The following is a 23408-nucleotide window of genomic DNA, read 5'->3' on the forward strand; positions in this document are numbered from 1 at the left end:
TCATTTTGTCACATCTACTCCTTCCTGTCCTTTGGGACACAGGAGTAGTCTCACCTGGCTGGGAAAACCCCCTCCCGACCACCTCACTGCCCTGTGTGCTCATCACCTCCTCACCCAGTTCTCTTTGTTTCCTTACCAGTTTGCATCTAGTACCCACCGTCAGTGTCCTCAACTGTGCCATTAGATGTAGTCACATTCTGGGTTCATAATCCGCACACGGAACTAGCTTCAGGTATTAGTAGCATGAATGTGTAATGACGCCGTGCTTGGAAAACCACTAAATTAAGAAATGAAAGAGGGGCGCCTGGGTGGCTCAGTCGGTTGAGCGTCCGACTTCGGCTCAGGTCATGATCTCACCATCTGTGAATTCAAGCCCCGCATCGGGCTCTGTGCTGACGGCTCAGAGCCTGGAGCCTGCTTCGGATTCTGTATCTCCCTCTCTGTCTGTCCCTCCCCTACTTGCACTCTGTTTCTCTCTCTCTCTCAAAAATAAATAAATATTTTTAAAAAAAAGAAATTCTCAGAGATGAGAGGGTGACAGGAACTACTAGTCGAGCTAATTCTTCCAATGCTCTACATCTGTTATCTTGTTTCATCATAGTCACAGCTCTCCGAGGTGAACAGCATTAGCCCGTTTTACAGATGAGAAGGCTAAAGTCAGAGGCTTGTGGCCGGCTGGAAGTCACACAGCTTCCAGGAATTGGAACTGTTTCAGCCACGTTTTCTCTCCTAAAACAAAGTAAAACCACTTTTCTGCTTCTAAAGGTAATAATCTGGGTTATTATACAAATTGTTGAAAATATATAAAGCAGAAAATAAAAAATCATAATAATCCCTATGCCATAAATAGCCAGTGTTACCATCATCTATATGTGTTTTTTTTTTACAACTGTTTGTGTTTTTGCAAAAAATTGGAATTCTACATATCTGTGTATAGCTGCACTTTTTTTTTTTTTCGCCTTTTAAAAAATTAAGGTCCAATTTGCCTTCAGTGAAATTCACCCTTTTTTTTAATGTATAGTTCTTAGAGTTTTGATAAATGCATGCAGTCGAATAACCACCACCGAAATCAAGATATAGAACAAGTCTGCAACCCCCGCCCCGAAATTCTCTTGTACTCCTCCTAGTCGCCCCCACCAACCTTCAGCACCTGGAACACCCCCCCCGCCGGTTTTTGTCTCTACAGTTTTGCCTTTCCAGATGTCACATAAATGGAATCATCCAGTGTGTTGTAGCTTCGTGTTTCACTTAACATCATGCGAGTATGTTCCCTCGTCATTATATATTCTTCAAAAGTATTATTTTTTAATGACTGCCTGGCACTCTCCATCCCCCATGCTCTCCAGCATGCCACAGCAGCCTCTTGGAGAATAGAAATGAGAGGTGCAAGGTCACGTTGGAAAGAACAAGGGCAGAATAGATCTGCTTCCTGCTTGTCTCCCGACAAGAGGTGCCGGCTCTTCTGACTCCAGGCCGAGGTGGCCCAACTCCACGTGGGCACACGGGTGATACCAAACCGCAGGTTAGAGCACCAACATTTGCACCCAGCTCTATGCCCTTACAGCCCTTGCTGGGGCGTGGCGCCTTCTGGATTCCTGGGTTCAGATCCAGAGTTTCCCCCGAGGAAATGGCAAGAAGAATGCCCACCCCACAGGGCCACCGGGAGGAGGAAAGGCGGTGGCGTGGGTGAATATGGGGACCACAGGGCTGGGCGTTTGGGCCGGTTTTCCTTTCTCCCCATTCTCCCGTCCCCTCTCCAAATGTCTGGATCCACCTTCACTAAAAAAGAAGAGAGGAGTTGAGATTAATGAAGAGTGTGGAAGACCGGTTTTCACGTGATTGAAGCTGCCTCCTGACCAACAGCAGATGGGGAGAGGACTGAAGGAAGGGTATACAACTGTCAGAGTCGGGATCTGTTGGGAACAAGTACACGGAGGCCTCCAGAACCTGCCCCCTCCCCCCAGGTACAGGAGACACCCCCTGAGCACACGGCACGGGAGCAGGATCTGGGATGACGCTTGGAGCTCTGAGTACCAAAATGGCTCCGGGCCTTTTCCGCCTGCCTTCTAGGTGATGAAATTTTAGCAAGTTCTTCACCACCCAACCCAGCATTTTCATCTCCCTCCTCCTGGGTCCTGCTTAGACTTCTCCCAGCAAAGTGCAGTCAGTATCCTAGTGTGTTGCTATGGAAAGAATGGCAATATCACTTCGAGTTCATGAAGAAAAAAAAAAAAATAAGAAAGAAAAGGAAAAAAGAAAAAAAATAGGACAAGCAGGATTTTTTTTTTTAAGTGTTACGAAACTGGAAGAAAAAGTGTTCCACCACTAAATATATCCACTTACAAAATCAGCAGATGTTAGGGCTTACACAGCGTCGGTCTCTCAGGCCTGCAGAAAACTGCAAAGCATTTTCACGCCGTCATCCCACAGAACTCTGAGAGGCTGTTAGAGATTTCTCGGTTGGTGGCTGGAACCTTCCATGTTGGCCAAATGGATGACATGTAGCCTTTCGGGGGTGCCTTGGGATAACTGGACTCCATTGTGTTTATTTCTTTTAAAGGCCTTACTCCTGTTCCCTGTCCCCACCCCCATTTTCCGTGCCAGGTCATTCAAATTCCGACCCCCTTGGGTACCTTCAAAAAGCCAAGCCTTGGAGCCTGAGTCTGAACCCCAGCTCTGCCGTGGACAAGCTCTGGTCCTTGGGCATGTCCTATCCAACGTCTCTGAGCTGCCGTTTCCATATTAATAAAACACCTGCTTCCAAAGGCTTGTGAAGTTTAGCAGTAACACAGGGAGCATCTAGCATCTGGGGGGCAGCCCAGAGCTATGACTAGTAGTGGGGTGGTGTGATAGAAGTTCTCGTGCCTTCTAGCCACATTTTCTCTCTGCCCCGGGGGCTGTCAGGGACTGCAGAAGGGGCAGTTCAGCTTGCGTCTGTCATCGGTGGCCCATCCGGAGTGGAACCGCACTCAACCTCAGGCCTTTCTCAGTGTCACTCATTCATTCATCACCTGTTGGTCTAGATAATCCGGATGTAGAGCATCTTCTCACACTCTTGGTTGATATCTTGGGTCTGCCTCTGTCCCAACTATTGCTGCCTAAAAACTCCACCAAAACTTAGGGGTTTCAAACCGAAATCTAGTACATGTCACAAATCTGTAAGTGCGAAGTTCAGAGTGTAGCAGTTGGGGCTCACCGGTGCTCTGTGATGTCTGGGGGCCTCAGTTGGGATGGACTTGAAGTGATGGGGCTAGAACAGCTTGGGAGAGTTGAGCATCTCTTCCTCCACGTGGTTAGCTTGGGCTTCCTCACAGCATGGTGGCCTTGGGACAGTCAGGCTGCTTACACAGGGGCCCAGAGCTCCCAGGGGAAGGAAGCGGAGATTGCATGTCCTCTTAAAGGCCTTGGTCCAGAACTGTCATGGCATCACTTCTACCACATTCTATTGGTCAAAGCAGTCATAGGGCAGTCCTAATTCAGGGGTGCAGGGATGGATTGGGTCGTGAGCCCCACCTCTCAGTGGGAGAAGCGTCAATCTGTGGCCTTTTTTTAATCTGTCACAGAGTCACCACACCTGCCTGCCTGCTTGCCCTAGAAGGAAAGTCTGAGAAGCTGATGGTGGAACCTGGGAGCAGAACCAAAGGGCAGGATAAGCATTACTGATCGAAGGTGAAGGTGGAGTTCAGATAGCACACTTTTCACGGGAGCTGGCTCCTTGAAGAGTTGGGTGCAAACCAGAATTTTGGAATAGGCCCTGTGAATGCCCCCTGGGCATCCTCTCTGGCAAATTCCTATCCATAGCACAACCAGCCCTCAATTTCTCTTGCGTGTAAATGCCTAGTGCACACATCAGGTTTGCTTACAGTGAGGCATTTCCGTTTCGAGTCACTGTGCTCTTTCCTAATGAAAGTGGGTCCATATTTTCCCAACTGGCAGAGGCACCCAGGCCAGGCTTCGCCAGCTGGTCCTGTAGGCCATGGCCACCTGGAAAGAAAAGATCTCTGCTTTGGGGGGTGTATTAGTTTCTTAGGGTTACCACTAACAGAGCACTACAAACTGGGTGGCTTAAAACAGAGGAAACTTACCGTTCCCCAGTTCTGGAAGCCAGAAGTCTGAATCAGGATGTTGCCAAGGACATGTTCCTCCAGAAGGCACTAGGGAAAGCCCTGCTCCAGACCTGTCCCCCGGTTTCTGATACCCTCAGACGTTCCTTAGCCTGTCACTGGTCGTTTTCCCCTGTATCTCCTCACATTGTCTTCCTTTGGGTGAGTCTGTCCCTGCCTCCAGATCTCCCCTCTTTATAGGGACACCAGTCATTTTTTTTTCATTTTTATTTTGGAGAGAGAGAGACAGACAGAGACAGAGTGCAAGCAGGGGAGGGGCAGAGAGAGAGGAAGACACAGAATCCGAAGCAGGCTCCAGGCTCTAGCTGTCGGCACAGAGCCCAATGTGGGGCTCGAACCCACAAACCATGAGATCATGACCTGAGCTGCAGTTGAATGCTTAACCGACTGAGCCACCCAGGTGCCCTTGGGACACCAGTCATATTGAAGAAGAGCCCACCCTTGACTTTTGTAAAGATCCTATTTCCAAATACACTGACATCCTGAGATGTACCAGGACTTAGGGCTTCAACGTATTTTTAGCAGAAACAGAATTCAACCCACAACAGGTGGTGAACAGAGGCACACTGGGATCAAATCCTGACGCTGTGGCCATCTCACTCCCAGCCTCTCTCTGTCTCTAGGGGTCATGACCCGGGCCTCCAAAATAGAAGCTCTAGAGGGCAACGTTCTCAGCTGCCCAGAGCGGTGCTGGCACATATTAGGCCCTCAATACATATTTTATTAAAAGAAAGGAGGGAGGGAGGGTGGAAGGAATACATGAACCAGTCAGCCAGTCATTGAACAGCCAGTGGCCCTGACAGACCAGAGGGGCCAGCATGCCCCTTACCCCTTGGGTCCTGATCCTAAGTGGCCAAAGAGTTGAGGGTCTCGGAGTTACTGCTGCAGTTACTTTTGCTACTGACAATACAGGACTATTAACAGGCCCCTCGTTCTCCTGTGAAGCTATGTCAGCACATTCTGCTATTGGGAAAAATATGGGCGGGGGGGGGGGGGGTCCCACTGAAAAGCTTACAGAGGCTTCAGCCTGACCTCTTGGCATTTGAGATTTGAGTCCGTGGAGGGAGTTAAACTGATTTGGATAGAATTTAGGACATGGAGGGCTGTTGCAAGGAGTACTAATTTGCTGTCCCCCTTGAAATCAGTTAATTACCAAAAGAGGTTCTTAGTGGGCCTGCCTTCCGCAAATCGCACTAGGCACCAAGGAAGCATGCAGGATAGAGGATGACGTAATGGAGTGTGATCGATGTTCAGAAAGCGGCACCTGGGTTCAGAACTGTGGGAGAAAGGGGAATGAAGATGACAAGGTCCTGACCCAAAATGAGCTCTTGACCCACCAGGGAAAAGACATACCCAGACAGGTAACTAGTAGACCCCTAGGGGAAGTTCAAATTGTGTTATTTGAGAATAGGGGAGGGAGCAACCCATGTGACCGAGAGAAACCGGAGAGATTCTTCCGGGAGGAGGGATTGGAGCTAGACTTTGAAGACAGGCTGGGTTGGCCTTCAATAGAAATATTTTGGAGAGAGGGCCATTCCAGACAGAACAGCGTGAGCCAGGCCCGGAGGTGGGTGAGGGCAGGGCAGGTCCGGAAGCCGTGAGCACACTCCAGGCTACATCAGCAGGGCTTTGAAGACGATGCTACGGAATTCAGACAATATTTGGGGAGCAGTAGGGAGCGAGGGAGGATTTAGAGGAAGGCGTGCCTTGATCTGTTTTTTAGGCAGATCACAGGGGCAGTTTGGACAAGGCCCTGGGAAAGCCCAGTGGCAGAGGGTGGAAGATAATTGGAAGGCCTCCTAACAGTGCAAGTGACCCAGGAGGAATGCCTGATGGGGGTGGAGGGAAGGGACATGGGACGGAGGGGCAGATACAAAGAGAAAGGACTGGACTTTCTGATGACAGCCCAGAATATGACCGCACCTAACAGGGAAACGGTGCAGGAACAACCCCCATCTCGGAGTGTCCCCCAACAGAAGCAATACCCACGCTCCCCAACTCCCCTCTCCTGGGAGGTGACCCGACTGAGACCAGGGCTTCTCAAACCAGGCTGCACTTTGGAATCCTTTTAAAAATACGGATGCCTGGATCCCACCCCCAGGAAATCTGGTGTAACTGGCGTGGGGTGCGGCCTGAGTGTTGGGGTATTTAAGAGTTCCCCTGCTGCTGCACAGGAGAATGATCTCCCTGTACAGAGTAGGCTGTCCAGCTGCTGTCAGTTTGTCATTAGCTGTTAATTTGAAGGATTTCTTAGTTAAATGCTAGGTCTTGCACTAAATGGTAAATTCCATGAGAACGGGAATTATATCCGCTTCCTGCGACTGCTGTAACTGAACCTTCGAAAGGTCATTCCACCGATCTGTCAAGCCAGCTGCTTGAGGGCTGTGGGGAACACAGGAAGACCAGAGAATTCCGTGGCCCCTTGCCGCACTTTCGGACAGTTTGTGCATCCAGCTGTGCAGAAGCATCTGTAAACCAGGCCCAGTGTGTTCTCCTCATCCCATGGGTTATGGGAAACTCCCCAAGAGGCCTACACTCCCTGTGGAAGCTCCAGGGGACCATCTGCTGCTTTGTCTTTTCCAGCACCTAGAGCTGTGTTCTTTTCATTCCTTGGCTTGTGGCCCCTTCCTCCATCTTCAAAGCCAGATTCTTCTCTCTGACTCTGCTTCCCTCTGCTTCTGTCACATGGCCTTCCTCTCTTCCAACTCACATCTCCCACCCCCTCCCTCTTATAAAGACACTTAGGATTGCATTTAAGGCCTATCCAGATAATCCAGGATTATCTCCTCATCTCAAGATCCTTAACTTAATCACATCTGCACAATCCTTTTCGCCATGTAAGGTAACATTCACAGATTCCAGGGATTAAGACCTGGATTTCTTTCAGAGAGCCGTTACTCAGCCTGCCTTGGGGGTTGTGTTATTTTTGTTTGCTTTGGTAGGCTTACAACCTAGTGCAGTGCCTGGGACATAGTGACATAGTGACGCAGTGAGATGGGTGGAGAGCATAAGCTCAGTGCACTGGCTGATCGAAGTCACATTGCAGTAGAATCAGACTCCTAGGGATGCAGAAGGAGAGCTGAAGGTAGACTGTGGAAGGAAGTGCCAGACATAGAGGGATTTAACCTGGTGCCTTCTAAAATGCACAGCAGTTCCTACCGTGCATCCCTGACTTCTCCCCCTCCCCATTCAGTGGCTTTCCATTACCCTCGGGACAAAGTCTAGTGAGGCTCCCCCCTCAACTCTCCCAGCTTTCTCTCCTGTCTCCCCTGGCACCCCATACTGTCCCTTAGATTGTGCCTGGCATTCTTGCATTATCATTGCTTCTGTAATTTTCTTTCTCCTCTACTAGACTTAAACTCCAGGGGACAGCTGTAAGCTTAGCTTGCCCCCCGTCCTCTTTACTTCCAGTCTCCAGGACAGAACCTGGCACTTAGTGAGTACTCACGTATCTGTCAAGTGAATAAAGGAACTACGAACTAATGGGCTATTAAGAGCCAGACAGCCTTGCTTCTGAGAATATTGGCTTATCAGGGGAAATTGGACTGTTAGTTCATTCCCCAGTGCCTGGACTGGTGGCCTGGCTGACAAGTCATTTAAAAATATTTGGCGGGGGGTGGGGGGGTGGAGGATGCAAAGAGTCTGCCAGAGCAGAAGAAGGTTCAGGGAAAAGAGTGTGTGAGTTTTGGTAAGAGCCTTGGAATTGTGTCGTGGGAGACCCCAAAAGCTCGTCAGATGACATTCAGCAGATAATCGGGAGCCACAGCTGGCCATTACTGAAATCAGAGATGGAGGGAGATGTACCCAGCAGCAGGCAGCAAGGCACAAGATGATGGAAGGAAGGAAAGTTATTCCATTTCAGTAACCCAGACAAGGTGTGATGATAGCTTGAGTATGGAACCATCTAGAATATTACAAGTGACAGAGCTTAGATTCAGATTGAGGGAGAGGGACAAACTCATGTGCTAATGTACCATGCCCTGGGCACACATATGAAGAATGGCACAGGAGGGAGCATCCAAGGTGACTTTGTGTTTGCCAGCCCCAGGTGACAGAGAGCTTGATGCCCCCACCTTGTGGCCCATTCAGTCATCCAGGAAATGACCCCATTTCTTATTTGTGTGATTTTGCATCTTCATATCATCAGCATCTGTTACTTTATATTTTGACTAAGCTCCTGTACCCTGGGTCATAGCGCATTGGCACATTAAAACCGTCATTTGGATGGGGCGCCTGGGTGGTTCAGTCGGTTGAGCGTCCGACTTCGGCTCAGGTCGTGATCTCGTGGTTTGTGAGTTCAAGCCCCACGTCAGGCTCTGTGCCGATAGCTCACAGCCTGGAGCCTGCTTCGGATTCTGTGTCTCCCTGTCTCTCTCCACCCCTCCTCCACTCGCACTCTGTGTGTGTGTGTCTCTCTCTCTCTCAAAAATAAACACTAAAACAAATTTTAAAAAAAGCAAAACCCGTCAGTTGGAAATTCCTCTGGAAAAGGACAAAATCACAATAACAGGCCCCTCATATCTGAAGAGAAATTCACCAAGTATTTTTTTGTTTCCTGTCCTTCTGCCCCCATAACACACTTGTGTACCCATTTCTCACTGTCATCTGTAGAGCAAGTAGTTGCTGGTAGAGATCGAACTATCTAGGAAGCTGCAGATGCCACGCGGTTGGTTCTGATGAACTAATGTTGCGTCGGCCTAAAACGAGGAACCACAGAGGCAAAAGAAGAATCCAGCTTGGGCTCTTCCTTCAGTTCAGCAGGCAGGCCCAGCGCTGTGTCTCCTGTTTGTACAACAGCAGAGAGCTGGCATATGGAAGGCTCTGGATCGGATCACAGAGGAAAACCTCTTCTCAGATTCAGTGGCCTCATGGGGAAATAGAGGCTGTACTAGTTCCTGCTCTGCCTGCCTCCTTGGGGATAGGGGCTCCTACGGGATGACGTCCGTAAAAGTGCCGGATTGTGGTGCATAGTCCAGACCTGAGGGGTGCTTATTACCATCGCTCCATGACCATTATTACTGTCGGTGTGGAGGAGATTGTGAGGATCGTTGGCAAAAAGGAACAAGCAGGCCAGTGATTTTCTACCAGAGAGCAGCAGTTGGCACAATTGCTTAGAAAAAGTGAAAGAGGAATTCTGGAAGAGTGGGCAACCCCTACATGTTCTTTCCCAAGTTTAAATTGTAAAAAGAAAAGAAAGAAAAGGAACAAAAGGGGGAAAGAAAGGAAGAAAGAAGAAAGAAAGAAATCAATCATGATTTTCTAGAGTCCTCCCATACTGGACTCACTTGGTAAGAATTTTGCCCCCAAGATAAAGGTGATCCCAAAAAGGACCTTCCCTTCCTGCGTTCCTTCTGCGTCTCAAATATGTTGGCAGTGGGGAGACTGGGAACACTGCCAGGCCCATGTGTTGGAAGAGGGAGTGGGCGGTCAGCCCTCCCACAGCCCCCATCCTTGGTCCATCCACCAAGACATCCCATCAGCAAGGTCCACCGGAACCTTCGCCCTTCAGTGCAAAGCTGGTCCTTGGTGTTATCATGGGAACCCTCCCCGGTCAGGGGGCTGTTCCAGGCCCAGGTAGGGCACACCTTGCCCCTGGGCTGCCAGAGGCCACGTGGTCTTTTGCACAGACCATGACACTTCTCTACGCCTCAGTTTCCTCACTTGTAAAATGAGCGGAGCGAGACAAGCTCAGGTTCAGGTTTGTAGTCTGTGATCCGTAATTGTCCAGGAATGCTGGGTTCCACTGAGTTCATCTGCGACAGGGCCCAGCTGTGCAAGGGACCCTGCACCCCGGAAGCCCAGAGGATTTGTGCAGGAGCTGTAGCTGCTGGCTGTGTGGGAGAAACTCAAGTCCGTGCTGTGGGCCCTGTGCCTCTCTCTCCATTAGCCTTCGGCCCATTGAGGAGCCTGCCTCTGCTTAGTGACCTACTCTAGGACATTTACTCCTTAGATGACCTTTAAAAGCAGGAAGAAAGGGGCGTCATGATCTCGTGGTCATGAGATGGAGCCCACGTCAGGGTCCCACACCAAGCATGGAGCCTGCTTGGGATTCTCTCTCTCCCTCTCTCCCTCTTCCCCACTCATGCACACTGTCTCTCCCTCTCAAAATAAATAAACTTCAAAAAAAAAAAGCAGGAAGAAAGGAAAGGGGAGAGGGTTGGGGACAAGGATGGGAAAGGAAGGAGGGGAGAGAGGCAGGGATGGGGAAGCGGAGAAGACACCTTGTCCCCATCACCTCATCCGATTGTCACCACAGCCCTGGGAAGCGAGAAAGAACATGTGTGTGAGGTCACCTTAAAGACAGTTCAGCTCAGGGGCGCCTGGATGGCTCAGTCGGTTGAGCGTCAGACTCTTTGATTTCAGGTCAGGTCAAGATCTCACTGGGGGTAGGGTGAGCAGCCATGCCACTGCGTGAATGGGCGTGCTCACACGTGTCCCTCTGAAGACTGTCATTCTGGAATGTTCTAGCAGAGGTAATCATCCTAGCTGTGGCAACTTAATGGAGACGGGAGGCAGCAAGTGCTGGCCTTGTGGATCTGAGTCCAGCAGGGTTTCCAGCTTGTTCCAAAGAGACAGCAGCCCAGCTCTCTCCAGCCTGGAAGCAGGAAGGGGTTCACCAGAGAAGTGGCGTGGGGTGAAAGGAAGGTCATGGGCCGCAGCCCTGGCTCCCCTGGCCCTGTGTTCACGTCCTGGGCCCGCCAGAGCAGACTGAGTAGCCCCAAACAGCACAAATGCCCATACGGTTCTGGAGGTCAGAAGTCAAAAGTCAGATTCCTCGAGCTAAAGCCAAGATGTGGGCAGGGCCAGCTTCCCCTGGGGATTCCAGAGGAGAACCACTCCTTTCTTCCCCAACTTCTAGTGGCCGCCTGCATTCCTTGGCTCATGGCTCCCATGTCCACCTTCAAGGCACGTCTGACCATCTCCATTTCTGCCCTCACATCATCTTCTCATCTGTAGTCAAGTCTCCCTCTGGCCCTCCCCTTGTAAGGTTATATTGAGACCCACCTGGGTAACCCGGGATAGTCTCTCCATCTCAAGGTCTTTAACCGAATCCCATCATCCCAGTCCCTTTTGCCATATAGGGTCCCATTCACAGGTTCCAGGAGTTGGGACCTGCGTATCTTTGGGGCCATTGTTCAACCTCCTACACCCTGAGTCCTGTGCAGAGAGAAGCAGAACCGTGGCCCCTGGATGCAGTTTAAACCCATGTGATTTTCGTCTGGGATTTGAGTGGCGTGGATGAATGGCTTTGTGGAGCACGTTCTATCAGAGAGCAAGAGTAAACCTTCAGTCTTTATCCAAGGCTTTGAGATAAAGGGAAGTCCCTTCAAGGTAGAGATGAAAGGTTCAAGAGAGAGCTGTGGTTTGGGGGATGCACAGGATGAGCTGGGGGGCTGCAGGCAGATTGGGGGACAGAATGGAGAGAGGGATCTGACAGGAGACTATAAGCGACTGCTAAAAAGCCCTGTGTTGCCCTGATCCACGCGTGCCTGGGGAACAGAGAAACCTCACTCCTCTCCAGGCTCCAGGAAGATGGAGTGAGCACGCATCACCCACGAGGAGGGAAATGAAAAGGTTACACCGGGAATTGTCGATATGATGAATGCCTGTGGTCTCACAGCCTCTCTAAATGTTTTGATAGCAGAATTTGATGGATTGTAAATCAGAGCAGGCCCATCTTACACTTTTCATGCCACCTTATTTATTTATGTAATGTGATGCGTAAAACCAGAATCGATTCCTTTTTCTCTGTCTCAGCGAGCTTTTTTTCCCCCTGCTTTCAGAAACCCATCACTCTGCTCCCAGCCCTGGTTTGCCATGTTTGTGGGTGTGTGGGTGTGTGGGTGTGTGGGTGTGTGGGTGTGTGCCTGTGTCTGGTGGCGGCTGTTATGATTCTTTCTACCCAGAAAAAGGATGCTTTGCCTTGGAGAGGATGATAGCACCAGGAATTAACTACAGAAATAACGAAGCCACTTTGCTTCAACATGTGTCTTAATCTTGTTGCTGGTTTTTGTGGGTTTTTTTACAAGATTATTGCTCAGAGAAAGAGAAGGAGTAGAGATGGTGCAGTGTGATAGGTTTGTGATACAAAACCCAGGCAGACACGAAGACAGTTTCCCAATCATCCTGGCTTGCCTCTGAGCTCGCTTGAGCCCCTCCGGGGGATCCGATTAACCTTGCCTTTGACGTATGCTCTCTACCGTAATAATTACTGGTTAATAATACATCAGAGAGGGGCAACCCTTACTTCATCATCAACATTGCTACCATTTGTTGAGCATTTACAGGTACCTGGCATTATGATGGGATCTTTACAAGCATTACACCATTTATGACATCCTCACAATCCTACGAGGTAGGCATTAGCTCCATAGTTACAGACAAAGAGACCAAACCTAGGAGAGGTGAAATATATTGCCAGTGTCATACAACTAGTAAGAGTTAGGTGGGGCCTCACTTCAAACCCAGAGCTAGTGAACTTATTCACTCTACTTGTTCTAATTCCAAAGCCAGTGAACTTATTCACTCTACTTAACTGGCTTCTCGGCTCAAAACTCCTTGATGTCACCATGATACTGAGGACAGACAGCCACCCAGCAGAACCCATCACCCCAACACAACTGCCCTTGAGACACTTCACCTCCCTGCCCGGGAAGATGGGCCACTGAGGTCTTACCATGATGGTGAAGGATAGGATTCTGTGTCTTCTCGCCATGCTTGCCTTCTGTCTGTGACCACATCTCCTGGTTGACTTTACCTAATGGATAGACTTAGGTCACCTCTGAGAACCTTCCAACTTTGATGCCCAGTGGTCCTTCTCGATTCTGGTTTTTAGCCTTTGGCTTCTTTCACGAAGAAAGCAGAATATGGGGGGCACCTGGGGGGCTCACTCAGTTGAGCATCCCACTCTTGGTTTTGGCTCAGATCATGATCTCACAGTTCATGAGTTCAAGCCCCATGTCACGCTGTGCTCTGACACACGGAGCCTGCTTGGGATTCCTCCTCTCTCTCTCTGCCCCTCCCTGCCTTGCTCGCTCTCTCTCTCTCTCTCACTCACTCACTCACAAACTAAATAAACATTAAAATCTTTTTTTAAAAAAAGAGAGAGCAGTGTATGGTTTTTGGGGTGCAAAGTCTTTATGTATAAGCCATCAAGACAATGCTTCATTTTAACTACTTGAAAAAAACTATTTCAGAAACCAAAAAAAAAAAAAAAAAAAAAAAAAAAACCTGTATGCTATAGTTTTGGTTTTTTAATCCACTTTTTTCAAAGAACACCTGGAGATTAAAATTTTTTCTAATATTTCATCTAGACTCACAGATGACACCCCCCCCCCCAACACTTTTTTTGGAGCTGTTTGGAGCTCTCCACTTATCTCAGATTCAACTAATTCCTCAATTATCTTCAGTAAGGAAAAGAAGAACTTTCTTCCATGGTAACACTATTGAAGAGTTTTGTTTTCATGTTAGTAAGTGAAAAGTTGTATTTCTCGATGAAGCTTTTTAAAGCCTTTCAAGAAAGCACCGCTGGGGAGAACAGAATTTTTAAATAACAACTGAACAATTTGCAAATTACTTCGCGGCAAGCATCGAATGTCGTCAGCAGTCAGTGAGTCTGCCCCTCTGTGGTCATTGATACACACAATCATGTCAAGGCAGCTCGTTCTCGATAGAGTTCTAGGCCCAGAACTCAACTCCTTGAGGAGGCATCCCCTGATTATCTCTCTGCCAGGGCTGTGCAGTCACCATCACATCATTTTTCAAAACTCTGTGCAAATCACTCAGCACTATCTAGACGTTGTTTTCCATTTGTTTCCTGTCTTCCCCTCCTTGATCATAGATGCCTTGAGAGCAGGAATCTTTTGTCTTATTTCCTTAGTATCTAAAATTTTTTTTAATGTTTATTTATTTTTGAGAGAGAGAGAGAGACAGAGCACAAGCAGGAGAGGGGCAGAGAGAGAGGGAGACACAGCATCTGAAGCAGGCTCCAGGCTTTGAGCTGTCAGCACAGAGCCCAATGTGGAGCTCGAACCCACGAACCGCAAGACCATGACCTGAGCCGAAGTCAGACAGTTAACTGACTGAGCCACCCAGGCGCCCCTTTCCTTAGTATCGAAAGCGGTGACTGGGATATAGCAGACCTGAGGGACGGAGTGAATGAACGACTGAGTGAATGAATGAATGAATGAATCAACAAATAATTAAGTTGCGTTCTCTTTTCCAAGGCCCATGTTTCTGTTGCTAAAAAAAATAGGTCCTCTGCCATATTTCCCTTTTAAAATACCAGGAAGTTTCGAGGATGGGAAGGGGGTATCCAAATGGAACCGGGTGGTGAAAAGCATGTCTCACAACCAGCTCCCCCTACCCCTAGCGAGGCTTTCAAGGCAAGGATGATGTGGTCAGATCTGTGTTTAGAAACATGATGTTCAGTCATGGCATCAGTTGTGAGGTACGTATTATCAAGAAGTATTGCTTCAGAAGTAAAGTAGTAAAGTTTGTGAATGACTGTCTTTTCTTGATTAGCAGGGACGCAAAAGTGACCCTATATGAATGTCACTCCCGCTCACATCCTGCGAATCTTCCTTAAGTGGGAAGGGATGGTGTGGAATAATGGCCATCACAACAAGAACGAGAGAATGTTGCAAATGGGCATGTCACCCAGCATGTCTGTCATGGCAGGAAAGGGCTGAGAATTGCTGTTTTAGGAAGAAATGGTGGCAGGGAGGAGGTTGGCCTGAAACTGTGTCTCTCGAGATGTTTTCAATTACAGGTGACAGAAAGCCCCATCAGACTGACATAAGTATGTTGGATTCGGGCAGAGCGGCATTCAGTGGGATGTTTTCAGGACTCACTGTCTGCATCTCTCAGCCCAGCGCTCGGCTCCACTCTCAGGTCTGTTCCCCCTCGCGTGGCAAGAAGGCCGCTGGCAGTGGTGCGAACTGTGTGCTCGCATCCAGTCGGCTCGGCAACTCCACCAGAAAGGAGCACGTGTCTCCCAGTGGTTCCGGAAGAAGCCCCAGAGGGAACCCCACTGGTTCTGACTGCTTTGTAATGACTCGCCGTTGCTGGAGGACGTGGGGTTCTGAGCGGTCAGAACTAAGTCCCACGCCCACTGCCGGAGGGCCCACATGGACCAAGAGTGGGTCCTTTCTCGGCAAAGAATGAACTGCCATGGCCAGAGGAGGCGAGATAGGCCGCTGGCAGGTGAAGCTCAGAGGCCAGGCCAGGATAGAGGGAGTGTTTGCAGCTGCTGAGGGAGGGCGAGAGGAGAACCTGACCTCGCACAGAGGCGTGAGGGCCTGGGAGGCATGGTAAAAGCAGCAGAGTCAGGAAGACCCGGTGTAATAAAGTAGGCGGCAGGGGGAGGACAGGGGAAGGAGAATCCGGGTTCCCAGCCTGAATAAAGGACAAGATTATGGGACTTTTATTTGGAACGAGGAGCATTACAGAAAGACCACGTTTGGGAGGGAAGGGATCAGCTTGGTTCTAGAAGGGTTCAATTTGGGGTGTCCGTGAGACTCCCCGCGATGGTCACAGAGGCAGAGAAGACACACTTGGAGGAGACTCTGAGGCCATCCAGCCCGGCCTCTGCCAAATTTCCCCATCAGCTACACCTTCCAGGAGGGGTGACTGAATAGAATCTGTTTTCCAACTGAGCAGGGATGGATCCTCTGGTATTTAAAAAAATTTTTTTTAACATTTATTTATTTTTGAGACAGAGAGACAGAGCATGAACAGGGGAGGGTCAGAGAGAGAGGGAGACACAGAATCTGAAACAGGCTCCAGGCTCTGAGCTGTCAGCACAGAGCCTGACGCGGGGCTCAAACTCACGGACCGCGAGATCATGACCTGAGCCGAAGTCGGCCGCTTAACCGACTGAGCCACCCAGGCGCCCCGGATCCTCTGGTATTTTAATTTATTTATTATTTTCCTTGGTTTTCATGAATCATCTTGGCCTTGTTAAAAAAAAAAAAAAAAATCTGGTTTCAGTGGACAATGGCCCATCCAGCCTTTGTCCACACAGGCTGGCCTCACTGTCAGCCAGCAGTCGGAGCAGAAGGTCTGGGGCCCTATAGAGAGGAGCCAGGCTGGGCGGGCTGTTTGGTAGCTGGCTGTCCACCAGGATGCGTGTAGAGCTTTGGGATGGAGGAATTGGAGGAAGGCAGTTTGCCCCACAGAGTCGGGGATGGTGGGGACAGATTTGGCAGTTTGAGAGAAAAGCATCAGCAGAGCAGGGAGGGCAGAGCACTCAGAGGTGAGGGGCGAACGGTACGGGATTGGAAAAGGTGAGCAACAGTCATCCCAAACTTCGAGAGCTTTGATGGTTGCACAGTCTCAATAACACGGATTGCAAGCTCAGCGCTCACACCATGTCGGAGGCCCAGAGCCAAACCTAGAGGCCAGGGCGTTCACTGGATGCTCTTGGCAACCCTTTGACGTGGGTACCGTTTTCATGCCCGAATTACAGACAGAAAGGCCGAGGCTTCAGAAGCCTGACATAAGTTGTCCAGGCTCACACGGAGACAAGTGACCGGAGCAGTCTCTCCTTCAGTGGGGGCCTGAGCGCCCCACCTCCACCATAGAAAGCGAGAGTTGGTGCGATAATGTGTAGACCGGGGCAGAATTGAGCGGCTTTGGGAAATTCGGTGTTGCTTTTTACTGTTGTTTTGCTTTGTTTATTTTTTTAGGGAAATGGCAAATGGAGGTGTTCCCGGAGGGAAGGGGATCCAGGGAAAGGAGGGGAGTTGAGAGCACCGATGAGTGCTGGGCTAGAGTCCCTGAGGAGCATCGGGGCCCGCAGGCCAGGTGGAGGGGTTAGCCTGGTAACGGGGAGACCCACTACCGCCTCTGAGCTGGAGAGAAAGAGACGAGTGTGGAGATGGGGAAGAAGGTGACCTTTGTCTCGTGACCTTGATCTTCTCAACAAGATGGAAGGCAAAATCTTTAAAATAGACAGGCAAAGTTAGGAAGATTAAAAATATTGGCACAGTTGCCATAGAAATTTCTATGGGCACGAACAAAACATGAGAAAGAAAATCTCGGAGCAGCAAGACTCAGATGAGCTGGGTCACCTTCCCTGGGGGTTGGCAGCTGAGAAGGGGGACTTGGGGAATGAGGTCAGGTGACCCGAGGGCAGACTGAGCAGGGTGTGTGTGCAGGATGAATGGCACAGCTTACCCTCACTTCACTGCTAATACCAGCTCACTAAAGTCACCTGTTTGGGGAACCAGGCCAGCGGTAAAGGTTCTCATTCAGCCCGATCCTGCCACTGGAGAATCCCACCCCCCATTTTCTAAATGTGGAAACTGAGGCTGGCCCTTGAAAATGAGTCTGTTGCATTTGGAGCAGTCCAGGCTGCACGTGGGTTTGGGGTGTGTGAGGTGGGCATTCGGGCTGTGGCCCGACAAGGAGGGACTTCTCCATCAGTAAGCGGCAGAGCCGGGATTCAAACCCGGGGAGAGCTAGCTCCAGCCTGGGTCCGTCTCCACCAACCAGGTGGGCACTAACGGTGAGGACCGATGGGGGGAAAAACAGCCATGAGGCTAAGGTCTCACCTGGCAAAGGAGCTGTGGAATTCGTTGTTTCTGAGTCAATGAGTTAATTCTGGGGTCTGGGCTCACATGGGCCCAGAACGGGTCTTCCGTCCCAGGCATCGCTGGCCTTCTTTGCCTGAGTCCTTACTGCCTTGTCTCAGGTCGCCACTTTTCCTCACGGCTAGCAAGACACCAGCCTCCTCTCGGAGCCCTGTGTTGCCTAAGTGCACGATGGCGCTGATGGGGGTGGGCCACGTGCCCCGGCCACAGACTTCATTTCATCATTTCATCCCCCTGAAACGTTTTTGGCTACAGGAGGCCATGCAGGCTTTTTCCTAGCTCAGAAGAGAGCATCTCCGAGTAACAAGTGGAAAAAGACATTACAATTCAATTAGAATCGTACTCCTTCGAACACTCCCAGAGGGAGAAAGCCACTCAGAATTTGTGAGAAATCTAATTTATAGACTCAGTGTCAGGAAATGGAATTGTTCACGATTAACAACTGTGTGTTCCTGGGACCAAGCAGTGGGTGTAGGGCCAGAATTGTCTGGGCTCTACCCGCTTCAGCAAGCCATTTAACCTCTCTGAGCCTCCGTTTCCTCATCTGTGAAAGGGAGATCATAGCCGTGTGCCGGTGTTGTAGGGATAATACAGATTATGCCTCTAAACAGTATCTGCTCACACCCTTAACCAGATCAGCAAACGCCTTTTCTTTAAAAAAAAAAAAAAAAAAAAAAATTGTCTGGCTGAGCAACGGAGCCATAAAAACACGAGAAGTAGCATCATTTTTTTTTTTTAATGTTTATTTGTTTTTGAAAGAGAGAGAGACAGAGCATGAGAGCAGGGGAGGGGCAGAGAGGGAGAGAGAGACACAGAATCTGAAGCAGCTCCAGGCTCCGAGCTGTCGGCACAGAGCCCGACGTGGGGCTCAAACCCACAGACTGTGAGATCATGACCTGAGCTGAAGTCGGTCACGTAACCAACTGAGCCACCCGGGCGCCCCAAGAAATAGCGTCTTAAAGTTCACCTCCCCCAGCCACCAGTTGCGCTGCTCTGGACCTGTGGTGTCTACAGGTGTCCTATACTGCGTTAGCAGGCATCCAGCATGCTGTGTTCCCTTCTCCTCCTACGGTTCTTCCCCCACGTCTGCATTGTCCTCCAAACTGTCATCGCCCTTGGGGACATGCCGTTCCTCTCTAGTCCAGCACAGAATGCAGCAAGAAACCTCTCCAGTCTTCATGGCACAGAACTGGCCTCCCCCTAGCCACTTCTGCAGCAGGAGAAGCCGAGTGACGCGTTCCTGCCGAGGCCACCAAACCTGGCTGCCCGTCAGTCACCGTGGCTGCTTGTTAAAAGTAAAGACTCCTGGGCCTGCTTTCGGTTGTCGGGTTTTAAAGTCTGCACGGGGGCGCAGGAAGGGTATTTTCTACAAAGCACCCCAGGGGGTACCTGACGGTTTGGGAGCCACATCGTATCGTAGGCTTTCCCCCGCATTAGATTTCAGTAGGCTAGGGAGAAATCCGTAAAACTCCAGGAATTAACTCAGGGTCTCCTGAGTGACGTTTCAAAAGCGATTCCCATTTAACAGATGAGAAAGATGGAGGCAAATGGAAGCAGACAAGCGAGCTGGGCAGCCAGGAGTGCAGAGCAAAACCCGAGACCCCTGCGTCCAGTTCCTTCCTCCACTCCACCTGCCAGCCGCCACCGCCACAACGCGCCTACCCTTCAGGATTCCTTCTCCCTGGGCAGCGGAGGGGTGGGGGGGATGTTGTGACTTGAGAACATAAAGGAACAATCACACGCGTGTGCACACGAGGTCTACCCTTATGAGCTGAGGTGATATCTGTTAACAGCTCTGTCAGAAGACCTGGCAGAGCTAAAAGCATCTTTTTTGGCTTTGATGTCTTGACAGGATGCTTCCTTTGAAAGCCCAGAGACAGCCCTGTTATTTCCTCTGACAGCCCCAGTGAAAAGCCCCGAAATGAGAAGTGGCATCCTCGCCAAAGCCCGAAGGTTCGATTCCTTAGGAGCGGCCCATGTGCTCCCCGCGTAGGCGTGACGCAAAGCCTGCCTGGGAGGCCCGAGGGGCCCGGGCTCCTTGACTTGCTCTGACCTCTGACCCTCCTTGGGCTGGAGACCACCCCCCCCCCCCCCAGCCATAGGCTCTGACTCTCCCCTCCCCCACGTGCCTTCCTCCGGAACTCGACGGCCTGGACATTTCTCTCATCTGACAGCCAGGCTATGTGTCAGCCGCCTTGCAAAGTGATTCCAGGGGCTGGTCTTCTGGTTTGACCCGTTTTTGGTTCCCCTCAGGGCCGCAGGCCACTTGTAGGGAGAGGTCGGGAAATGCTACCACCCCATCTCTGGAAAGGAGGCGGGGAGAGAGGGTGGCAGTGGGGACTTGCTTCCTTGGGGAGGCTCCACGTGTGGCCCACCTATGCGCTCTCCTCCCCTGGGGCCCGGTTAGAAATGCAGAACCTCACTTCCACCCCAGACTTTCCAAATCCGAATTCTGTATTTTAGCAAGGTCCCCATAAAGCTTGCAGCCCAGCTCTGCTGCTCCGGGCTGTGTGACCTCGGCCAAGCTCCTTAACCTCTCTGAGCTTCGGTGTCTGCAGAGGGTTTTTGACAAGTGAGCCACTGAACACCTGGAATGTGCAAGGACTGCGGTGAATGCCAGCTGCCGTTGCTGTTGGGAAGACGATTAAGGGAGAATCAGTTTTACCACATTTAAACCCGAATCATCCAGCTATCCTTGGGGGGGCGAGTGCAAACTGAGTGGGAGAAGGTTCAAGATGAAAAGGGAAGGGCCCTCAACATCTGCTTAGAGAACAAATGTAAGGATAGAGGGAGGCGTGTCTCTGGCAGCCCGGGCCCTCACTGTTTAATTTGGGGGTAGTCAAGATTATTGTTCATCTGCTTGGCTTGGGGGTTCTTACCTTCATTGACGTGCCTTCTCGTCCTGCCATCCCTACCCCACCACCCCACGAACTTCTCTCTAAGACCCTGCTGCTTCCATGATTCGCGAGTGGAATGAAATTGCAACTCCTTAGTGTGACATTCAAGGCCCTCCACAGTCTCTGCCTAACCTGACTTGCCAGCCTCTTCCCAGCTTCCGCCCTCTTGCCCTGCCCTTTGACCTCAGTCCTGTCCATTCCTCAGATATTTCCTTGCTCCTGCTCTCTCCTCTGCCTGGGAGCACGTTCCTCTGATTGGAGTCACCCTTCCCTTTCTCTGTCCTCCAGGATCCTACCCCACCCTTGGAACTCTGCTTAACCAGGGGAGGCTGTGTCATGTGCCAGGAGCACGTGTTCAAATCCCAGCCCTACCATGAACTCACCGTGCGACCTTGGGCAAGGCACTTAGCCTCCCTGGCCTGGGTTTTTCTTCCATAAATTGAGGTTCATTACAACAGCCCTGCAGAGTTGTTGTGGGGCCTCATCCACATAGTAAGGAGAATTTCAGTTAATCAAAATCATGGTCATTTTATTTCTTTAAAAAAATTTTTTTTTATCTTTATTTCTGAGACAGAGAGAGACAGAGCATGAGTGGAGGAGGGGCAGAGAGAGAGGGAGACCCAGAATCCAAAGCAGGCTCCAGGCTCCGAGCTGTCAGCACAGAGCCCAATGCGGGGCTTGAACTCACGGACTGTGAGATCATGACCTGAGCCGAAGTCGGTCGCTCAACCGACTGAGCCACCCAGGCACCCCTTGGTCGTTTTATTTCTAAGACGATTCCCTCCTCTGTGAAGCCATTAGCCATCCTCCTACCCTGTCTTAAGGAATTAAGCACAGCCTGCTCTGTGTTTCATAAACTCTTTCTCCTTCCTGTCTGTGCAACGTCCCGATGCTCCCCTGGCTTCTCGTGGAGGGAGGCCCTAACCTCCCCGCTTAAAGTCGCAGGTCACCGCATTCCCCACCCCAGCCTCATCACTGCTTGACTTTTTCCCCATAGAGCTCATCACCTCTTGGGCTTCTGCTCATGTCAGCTTGTGAACACGAGTCCCACCAGAGCAGAGATTCCTGTGTGTTTACTCGTGTGTCCTGGGGACCCAGAACCACATCTGCACTCATAGTGCTCGGTATCTGTCGTCTACACGAATAAATCACTTTTGCACCATGGAGGGTATTCGGTGGGCACTCCCCTGCCTGCCTGTTACAGGCTGAAATGGGTCTCCCCTGCCACCTGCCAAATTCATGAGTTACAGTCCTACCCCTGAGAATGTGGGGTATTTCAGAAAGGGTTTTTAAAGAAGTGATTAGGGTTAAAGGAAGCCCTTGGGGTGAGCCCCAGTCCAGTGTGACAGGTGTCCTTCTGAGAAGAGGCGACCAGGCGGTAGACACAAGGAAGGACGTGCTGAGGACAGGGCAAGTAGGTGGCCGTCTGCAAGCCGAGGAGAGAGGCTTCCAGAGAAACCAACCCTGCAGACACCTTGGTCATGGACTCCCAACTGCCAGAACTGTGAGAAAAACACTCCTGTTGGTTAAGCCTCCCCATCTGGGGTGCTCCAGCCCTGGCTCAGCAATAACGCCGGCTGTGCGCTCCCTGAGGACAAGGGCACGGTTTCCTCCTCTTTGTGGGCCCCGTTTCCACAGCCAAACTCAGCACACAGGGGTCTAATCGAACTGCGTTCCACGCACAGCACAGAGGGGCTGATGGAGAAGTAGAGGCGCCAAGCGGGGAAGGGGGAAGAGAGCCCAGGGGACGCCCGGAAGGGAGTTGTTCGTGATGGTCTGTAGAGACTGGCCGTTTTCATCCCATGTTACTTATTCCAAGATTTTGTCCTTTCTCATTCATCATTGGATTTCTTTGTGGTGAGTGATGGATGCCGTGGTGGATAAAAGGAAAACCGAGTGTCAGAAACACGCAAAGGAGGCAAGGGTCTGTGTCGGTGCCTTGGCTCCCTTTCCGTGCACCATGTGCTTGTCGCGCTCTGTCCTAGTTGTCCTGTGAGGCCTGGGACGCCTGGAATGTCACAGACGAAGGAGATTTCTTTCCTCTCCTCTCCTTCCGGGCGCCAGGATCTTAAGCACAAATGTGCTCAGTCCTAACCGGCTCCGGCCACCCGCCCCAAGGCAGGATCGTGTCTCAGGCCCCACTGCTGGGCATCCAGGGGAGAACTCGCTGCCGCCCGGAGGTCGAATGTTCTCAGGCGGGCACAGAATGCGCCTGGGAAGCCGGCCGGGGTGAGACCGGCTGCACAGGGCTGGCGGGTTGTGATGCTCACCTCCCCTCCCCCAGCACGGAAGCGATGTGCTGGACTTTTAACGTGCATTTTGACATCTTTATTTTTGCCAGTTCGGGCAGGTGTCCGTCCGAGCCTGAAGACGGCTGGCAGTACTGTAGCCTTCGTGCCGGCGAGGCCCAGGCCTCGTGGGCGCTGGTCCCGATCCCACTGGCGGCTCACAGACTTTCAAAAAGGCAGACCACGTGCTTCTGCTGTGCAGACACTCACCCCCTTCTGGTGCCGGGGTGATTCTTCCCAGGGCCGTGGTTCTTGTGACTCCATCACGGGGACCCCCCCCCCCCCACCGAGAGATGAGTTCTTCAAAGGCTCCGTGTTTTCTGCGCCCTGCCCCCACGTCTGTCTTCTCTTCCTTCATCTTTCCTTCTTTTTGATCTGCTGTGGTTTGGACTCCTGGTCGCCAAATGAGTTTTAGAAGATGCTGTTTATTCTGAACCACGGTTTTTGGAACACTGAGAAGTTTTAGGATGTTTTTACCACAGTTTGGTTTACTTCTGGGCCCCA

General features: G+C 50.8%; 1 protein-coding gene across 5 annotated transcripts in view; it reads left to right on the top strand.

Moving 5' to 3' along the window:
* The window catches only part of ZHX2 (zinc fingers and homeoboxes 2), a 161435-nt gene that overhangs the window by 117174 nt on the left and 20853 nt on the right, over nt 1-23408 (top strand). The window contains exon 3 of one of the 5 annotated variants that reach the window (XM_042973356.1): nt 19572-19672. The exons of the other annotated variants lie outside the window; for them this stretch is intronic. The gene's annotated coding sequence lies outside the window, so the exon portion shown is untranslated. The remainder of the gene's footprint in view (nt 1-19571; nt 19673-23408) is intronic. 5 annotated transcript variants of the gene reach the window in all.

Source organism: Panthera tigris, chromosome F2 (assembly GCF_018350195.1).
Source record: "Panthera tigris isolate Pti1 chromosome F2, P.tigris_Pti1_mat1.1, whole genome shotgun sequence".
NCBI lineage: Eukaryota > Metazoa > Chordata > Mammalia > Carnivora > Felidae > Panthera > Panthera tigris.